At 38.5% G+C, this 8,743-nt stretch overlaps 1 pseudogene; it reads right to left on the reverse strand.

Moving 5' to 3' along the window:
* Positions 1-6,671: 6,671 nt before the first annotated feature.
* LOC118704777 lies at positions 6,672-7,384 on the reverse strand (annotated as a pseudogene).
* Between the last annotated feature and the right edge of the window lie 1,359 nt (positions 7,385-8,743).

Consider the following 8,743-nt stretch of genomic DNA (forward strand, 5'->3'; position numbering starts at 1 on the left):
GTGGCCATCTTGTGTTCACCTGCAGGCAGCCACCTTTGACCACATAGGTGGCCATCTTGGGGTGACAGTCAATTTGCATATTATTCTTTTGTTAGGAGGATGCTCAACCACTGAGCCATGCCAGCTGGGCTGAAATAGATTTGAATAATAATAATCCTATCAAAAGAGGAAGATGCAAATTAACCATCACTCTCCTATACCCATAAGCCACGCCCACCAGCCACACCCACCAGCCAATCAGGAACTAATATACAAATAAACCCAACTAAGATGGCTATGGCCACAGACAGCAGGAGTGAGGCTTGAGTTTCACCAGACAATAGAGGAAGCCAAGCTTTGTGCCTGCCCTTGCCAGCACAGGTCTCCACTCAAGGCTACAAATTTCAATGATAGAAAATAAATAAATCCCAACAGAAATGGCTGCTGTCATGGAGCAAGCAGAAGGCTTGGCTCTGCTCCAGGCTACAAAGTTTCAATTGTAGAAGGTAAATAAATTCCAGATACCAGGGCCTCCGCTTGGGTGGCCAGGAGGAGTGGCCAGACTGCAAACCACCACAGGCCCCTCATTTAGGCCGCCCCACATCCCAAGGGAACCCCCAACCTGATCCGGGACACCCCTCAGGGCAAACCAGCTGGCCCCCACCTGTGTACTAGGCCTCTATCCTATCTAATAAAAGAGTAATATGCAGATGGCTGCTCCCATGGGGTTAAAGATCTTTCCCCCATGTGGATACAAGATGGCCACCACAAGATGGCCAGCTAGGGAGGGCAGTTGGATGGGACTAGGCCTGTAGGGGAGGGCAGTTTGGAGAGATCCAGGCCTGCAGGGGAGAGCAGTTGGGGGCAAACAGGCTGGCAGGGGAGCTGTTAGTCATCAATAAGGCTGGCAGGGGAGTGGTTAGGGGTGATCAGGTTGGTAGGCTGAATAGGTTAGGGGCAAAAGCAGGCAAGCAGTTGGGAGCCAGCAGTCCTGGATTGTGAGAGGGATCCCAGATTAAAGAGGGTGCAGGTTGGGCTGAGGGACAACCCCCCCCCCCCCGCCTCCTCCCCCCCTCCCGCATGAAATTCATGTACCAGGCCTCTAGTAATAACAATATATATATATATATATATATATATATATATATATATATATATAGCATTTTACTATTCAGAATATAGTGTATACATCTCTCTTTTTAGGCAGTATAGTTCATTCATTGTGCAGTTTTAGTTTTATAGAAAAAATTGAGTGAAAAATACACAGAGTTCTCATATACCCTCTCACATGCCTCCCAGTTTCCTTTATTATTAATATATTTCATTAGTATAGAACATCTGTTATTAGTGATAGGCCAATATAGATATATTGTTAGTACTGTGCCTGGTTACATTTGATTCACTCTTTGTGTTGTACATGCTGTTTTTTTTGTGTGTTTGTTTATTTTTAATATTGTTGACAGTATTACAGATGTCTCTTCTCCCCCACTACTCCCCTCCACCCGTTCCCCTCCCTACTCCAGGCCTTTCCCAAACCATTGTCTGTGTCTATGGGCTATGCATTTATGCATATATGTTATTTCGTTACTCTTACCTCTCCCCTTTCCCCGGCTCCTCTGAGATCTGTCAGTCTCAGTGTACAGGCCTATAGACCTATTTTGTTTGTTATTTTGTTTTGTACATTATATTCCATATATAAGTGAGATCATGTTGTAACAGAATTTACCAGGCAACCGAAGAATATACAGAAGTCCTTGGAGGTCCAGGATAAACCCATTTATTTCCAGATGTTTCACATGTACTTGTACAGTGACTGAGGGGATCAGTCTTCCAAATCCTGTGTGAGTGAATATGGAGGGAGCTTTCTCTTTATACCCTTTGGTTTCTTTGTTTTCTATGTTTCCTAACTACCAGGCTTTGGGGGTGAGTTTCCACAGTCCCTCCTGAGTAAGTTAGAATGGGGAAGTTAGATTGTATCTAAATGCCTGATCTGGGTGATGTCAGTGACCTCCCCTGTAGCTAAGCCTTTACATTCTTTGTTTATGGTCCCTTTGTACATTGGGAGTAATTAGGAAAACAGGTCTTGCTAGACCAGATTGTGGAGAAAGGGGCAGTGACTTAATTATAGGCTATCAAGAATGTACTTTAAGTTATTGGCACAGATTCAGATTGCTAACCCCCCAAAATGTCTTATTTTTCCCATCAATGTGATATTTGGTTTTTTGGTGGTTTTTTTTTCTTAGTTTTTTTCTTATTTCACTCAGCACAATAATGTCCAGGTCCATCCAACCATGCTCTTAAAGGGAAAGAGATGCTCTCCCCCACCCCCCTCCCAAGCAACATAGCATTCCATTGTGTAAATGTATTAGTGTGTGTGTGTGTGTGTGTGTGTGTGTGTGTTTTGTTTTTTTGTTTTTTGTTTTTTTTTTATCAACTCATCTACTGATGAGACCTTAACTATTGTAAATAACAATATTTACACAGGAGTGCATATAATCTTTCTGGTTGGTATTTCAGGGTTCTTAGGATATATTTCTAGAAGTGGGATCACTAGGTCAAAAGGTAGTTCCATATTTAATTTTTTGAGGAAACTCCATACTGTTTTACACAGTGGCTACATCACTTTGTATTTCCACCAGCAATATGATAGGATTCCTTTTTGTCCACATCCTTGCTAGCATTTGTTTTGGTTTATTGATGATAGCCATTTTGACAGGTCTGAGGTGATATTTCATTGTGGTTTTAATTTACATTTCTTTAATGACTGAGTGACCTTGAGCATCTTTTTATATGTCTACTGGTCATCTGTATATTCACTTTGGAGAAGGGTCTATTTAGGTTCTTTGAGCATTTTTTAATTGAACTGTTTGTCTTCCTTTTGTTGAGCTTTATGAGAACTTTGTATATTTTGCAGATAAACCCCTTATCAGACATATTATTGGCAAATATGATATGTACATATCTCTCATACAATGGGCTCCCTTTTCATTTTGTTGATGGTTTCTTTTGTTGTGCAGAGGGTTTAATTTTAATAAAGTCCATGTGTTTATTTTCTCCTCTGTTTTTTGCCCTAGTAAATATATCATGAAAATACTGCTATGTGAGATATCTGAGATTTTTATGGTTTTGTGACTTTTCTACATGCCGAGTTTATTCTTTTGTATGGTGTAAGTTGGTGGTCTAGTTTCATTTTTTTTGAGTGAACTTGTTCAATTTTTCCAACATCTCATATTATTAAAGAGACTATCTTTAATCCATAGTATGCACTTGCCTATTTTGTCAAATATTAATTGGATTGGCATGGATTGATTTCTGGGGATCACTGTTCTGTTCCATTGGCCTGTATGCTTGTTCTTATGCCAGTACCTGGCTGTTTTGATTGCAATAACAGATAATGTTATGTATTTACAGGATAATTTTGTTGCCCTAAAAACCCTCTGTTTACCCCTCCCTCTTCATGAAATCTAGTAACCAGTGATAATCTTACTCTCTAAAGGTAGTTAGACCTTTTCCAGACTGTTGTATATTTGTAATCATGCACTCTGTTGCCTTTTCTGATTGGCTTCTTTCATTTAGCAATATGCATTTAAGGTTTCTTTATGTCTTTTTGAGGCTTAATAGCTCATTTCTTTTTATTGGTGAATAACATTCAATTTTATGGCTATAACACAATTTGTTTATTCATTTGTCTATGAAGGACTTGCTAATCGCTTCCATAGTTTTAGCAATTATGAATTCATGGGCAGCATTTTGTGTGGATATGAATTTTCAACTCATTTGAGTAAATACTGAGCATTGTAAATTCTGGATCACATGGTAAGAGTGTAAGTTTTATAAGAAATTGTCAACTATTCCAAAGTATGCTTACATTTGCATTTCCATTGATAATGAATGAGAATTCTCCTTGCTCCACATCTTCACCTGTATTTGGTACTGTCAGTGTTTTTATTTTAGCTACTAGAGTCCTGGTGCATGAAATCCATGCACTGGAGGGGGTTGTCCCTCAGTCCAGCCTGCACCCTCTCCAATCTGGGGTCCCTTGGAGGATGTCCATCCCTCTCACAATCTGGAACTGCTGGCTCCCAACTGCTAGCCTACCTGTCTTCCTGAGTGCCCCTAAGCACTTCTGCCTACCAACCTGATCACCCCCTAACCACTCCTTGCCAGCCTGATTGACACCTAACTGCTCCCCTGCTGGCTCAATTGCTGTCAACTACCCTCCCCCACCAGCCTGGTTGCCCATAACTGCCTTCCTCTGCAGGCCCGGTTGCCCCCACCTGCCAACTCCTGCAGGCCTAGTCCCCCATAACTTCCCTTCCCTGCAGGCCATCTTGTGAACACATTGGGTGGCCATATTGTGCAAGGGCATGATGGTCAATTTGCATATTACCTCTTTATTATGTAGGATTCTGATAGTTGTATAGTGTGATCTCATTATTGTTTCAATTTACAATGCCCAAATAACATAAGACGATAGTATCTTTTCATGTGCATAATTGCCATCAGTGTATCTTCTTTGATGAGGTGTCTCTTCAGGTCTTTTGCCTATTGTTTTAATTGCATTGGTTTTTTTCTTATTCACGAGTTATAAGAGTTCTTTATGTATTATAGATTCTAGTGCTTTATCAGATATGTGTTTAACAAAAATGTTTTTACCAATCTATGGCCTTTCATTCCGTTAACAGTGTTTTTCACAGAGCTGACCTTTTTATTTTTTTATTTTACTGTTATTTTTATTTATTTATTTTTTTGCATGGCAATCTAAATTTATTGAATTACTGATGCTAACTTATACAAAATTGCACCACTTTAATTAAGGATTTTAGTTTACATTTGGCCATATCTAAGTAATTGTAACAATTTAAATATTGTGGCTCCCTGTTGGATAGACACACAATCTTTACACCCAAACATTAATGCATACAAAGCAAAAAAGCATTGTTAAATAAAACAGCAATAGTGACTGCAACTTGGGTCTGTAACCAATTATACATGATTAAAATTACTTCCCACATTCGCATCCACAGTACTCGTCTACCATTTAACATCTCAAAAAAAAAAAAAAATGTTACACCTGTGAAATAATCACTAACAGGCAAAAATACTAAACATGTATATTATTTGGTATTGCTAATACACTTATGCATGAGCAAGCAAGGGATTCACAGTGAGAATCTACATCTGCAGAAGCCTGAGAATGATTTACAAAAATTGTTAAATCATTAAAAAATTGTTTGAAAGTATACACTTCTTGTAGACCCCCACTCTACACACAACTATAAACATTGTTCCCTATGTAAACAAAAAAGGAAACATATAATAAGAGATTTGAAAAATCATTCCCTTTCCAACAGATATTAAGTCAACATTTTTAATTAAGACTTTATACTGAAATGACTATTGTATTTTTAAAGACAAGATCACTGTCTCCACAGGTTTTTAAAAAATTAAAAAAAACCTATGTAGCTGTGTTAATCACTGTGCTTATTTGAATAATACAATGATAATAACCTTGATTTTCTTTTAAAAATTACAGTAAGCTGCAAGTATCAAAGAAGCAAAGTTATCTGGAGTAGTCTATATAGTTCTTTGGACTTTCTTTTATTATGCTAAAATAGTGGTGCTTTTAGGATTTACATTATTGTACTTTCCAAAACAAAGTATGGGGCATGTTATAGTATACAGTACACCATTTTCATACATGTACAACCTTCATGGATGAAAATGTCTCTTAGCAGTAATACTTGATTGTAGCCTCTGGTTTTACCAGATGCATATGCTAGGGCTATCTATACTAATAAAAGGGTATTATACTAATTAGATAGGGAGATCTTCCAGATATTCTTCCAGACAAAGCCATGGGTGGGGCTGAGGCAGAAGAGGTTAGGGGTGATCAGGCTGGCAGGGTGGGCAGTTGGGTGCGAGCAGGCCAGCAGGGGGTATAGCTGGGGATGAGCAAGCCAACAAGGGGTGGCAGTAGGAGGTTAGCAGGATGGCAGGGGAGGCAATTGGGGGCAAGCAGGCTAGCATAGGGGGAAACTGGGGGTGATCAGGCTGGCGGGAGGAGTAGGGGGACACATTTGGGTGATGAGGCTGAAAGAGGGAGCAGTTAGGAGAGATCAGGCCAGCAGGCAGAGGGTTAGGCGCGATCAGGCAGGCAGGCAGGTGAGTGGTTAGGAGCCAGCATTCCCAAATTGTGAGAGGTCCCAGACTGGAGAGGGTGCAGGCCAGGCTGAGGGACACTCCCTTCTGCGCGCGCGTGCGCGCGCGCGCACACACACACACACACACACACACGTGCATGAATTTTGTGCACCGAGTCACTAGTTATATAAATAAGAATCTCATGATGCCGGGACCGGTTTGGCTCAGTGGATAGAGCATCAGCCTGCAGACTGAAAGGTCCCGGGTTCGATTCTGGTCAAGGGCATGTACCTTGGTTGCGGGTACATCCCCAGCAGGGGTTGTGCAAGAGGCAGCTGATGGATGATTCTCTCGCATCAATGTTTCTAACTCTCTATCCCTCTCTCTTCCTCTTTTTGAAAAATCAATAAAAATATATTTAAAAAATAAATTAAAAAAATAAATAAGAATCTCATGATACTGGGATTAGAATATGCAAACTGATGTAGTAGCTTTCATCTGCCTTCTAAAGGGTGCCACCACAAAGTCCATTTAAGATGTTGGTAGGTTTAACAAAGTTGGAATGCTGGCACACTGTTGAATTGGGCAATAGTTCTTTAGACCTGACTCAGAGCTACAATGCATTTAGTATATTAAAGCAGCTGACATGATGACTTTATGCTGGCCTTCCCAGGCACTGGAGTTTTCCTGTTAATTTGCCACACTAGGTCATAAAAATATCTCATTAACATTTATTTTTTATTTTGCAGAGGATTCTAAGAATGCACCGTTGTTCCATTGTCTTGCTAGATTTTGACCTTGTTCCTTTCCTACAACTTTTTCATCTTCCAAGTCACCTTTATTACCAACCAGAATCATTGGAACATCATCAGTGTTTTTAACTCAAAGAATATGTTCGCTCATATCTTTAAATCATTAAATGTGCATTGTGATGGGATAAACTAATGCAAAGCCTTGTCCATTTTTCATGTACAAATCCCTCATTGCTGTAAGTTGTTCTGTTCCTGTAGTATCCAAAATTTCAAGCATATACTGCTGGGCTCTATTTCAACTTGCTTTCTATAAGAATCTTCTATCATATGACCATATTTTTCAACAAAAATTCCTTGAACAAACTGCAGTCAGAGCAGATTTTCCAATGCCTCCTGAGCCAAGAATGACTAGCTTATACTCGAGCATGGTGCAAACCTGTCAAAAGCTAGTACCTCTCACTCTGCCCTATAGCCAGCATCGCCCCACACTTTGAGCTCCCTCTGGGTCATTGCTCTGAGTGCCATGGTCCTGTCCCTGCTCTAGTTTACATGCCTGACTCTGGGCGAGGTTTCTGAACTTTTTATTTTTAATTAAGTATAACTTTTTTTTTTTTTCATGGATCATGCTTTAGATGTTATATTTAACAGGTCGATAACCACATTCAAGTCCACATATTTTCTCCTGCTATCTACTAGGAATTTTATGGTTTTGCACCTTACATTTATATCCAGGACCTATTTTGAGTTAATGTTTGGGAAGGTAAAAAATCTGTGTCTAGAGTTATTGTTTTGCATGTGGATGTTCAGTTGTTCAGATAGTCTGATGTAAAGGCAATCCTTTTTTCATTGAATTGCCTTTGCTTTTTTTTTTTTTTTTTTTTTTTTTTTTTTTTTTGCCAAAGATCAGTTGATTCTATTTGTACTGATTTATATCTGGGCTTGTTTTTATTTTCTATTAGCCTGTCTCTTTTTTACCACTTCCACACTATCTTGAATAATGTATTTTTAAACTATGTGTGAAACTTGAGTACTGTTATTGCTTCACTATGTTCTTCTCATTCAATATCCTTTCCCCCCACCCCCTGGGTCTTTTGCCTTTACATAAAATTTTAGAATCAGTTTGTCAATATCAAACAAACTTGCTGTGCTTTGGATTGAGATTGCACTGAATCTTTAGACAAGATGGGGAGAAGTGATATACATGGAACATTGCTTATTTCTTTAGATATCTCATGTTTTCTTTGTCATCAGACTTTTTTGGTAAGTCTTCTCATGTAGATTTTGTGCATATTTTAGGTTTATACTTATGCTCTTAATTTTTTGTGCTAATGTAAATGCTATTATGTTTTTAATATCAAATTCCAAGAGTTCATTGCTAGTATAGAATAAAGTAATTGATTTTATATGTTAAACTTATATCCTTCAGCCTTGCTATAATTTCTTTTATTTCAAGTAGGTGTTTTTTTGTTGTTGTTGAATCTTTGGAATTTCTATACAACCTATCATCTGTAAATAAAACTCTTTTATTTCTTCCTTTTAATTTGTTGTCTTGCTGTATTTTCCCAGGTGTCTAGTACAATGCTAAAAGAGAGTGACGAGAAGTACATCTTTCCCTTAATCCTGACCTTATCACAAAAACATAAAAACATAATTTCTCACCATGAAGTTTGATAATTGCTCAGGTTTATTGTAGATTTCATTTATTAATCTGAGGAAGTCCTCCTCTACTCTTAGTTTACTGAGTTTTTATTATAATAGATGTTGGACCTTTTTAATTATTATTATTTTTTTTGTATCTACTGATATCATCATAGGATTTTTCTACTTGAGTCTGTTGATCTGATGGATTACATTAATTGATTTTTGAA

This window comes from Pipistrellus kuhlii, unplaced genomic scaffold (assembly GCF_014108245.1).
Source record: "Pipistrellus kuhlii isolate mPipKuh1 unplaced genomic scaffold, mPipKuh1.p scaffold_m20_p_1, whole genome shotgun sequence".
NCBI lineage: Eukaryota > Metazoa > Chordata > Mammalia > Chiroptera > Vespertilionidae > Pipistrellus > Pipistrellus kuhlii.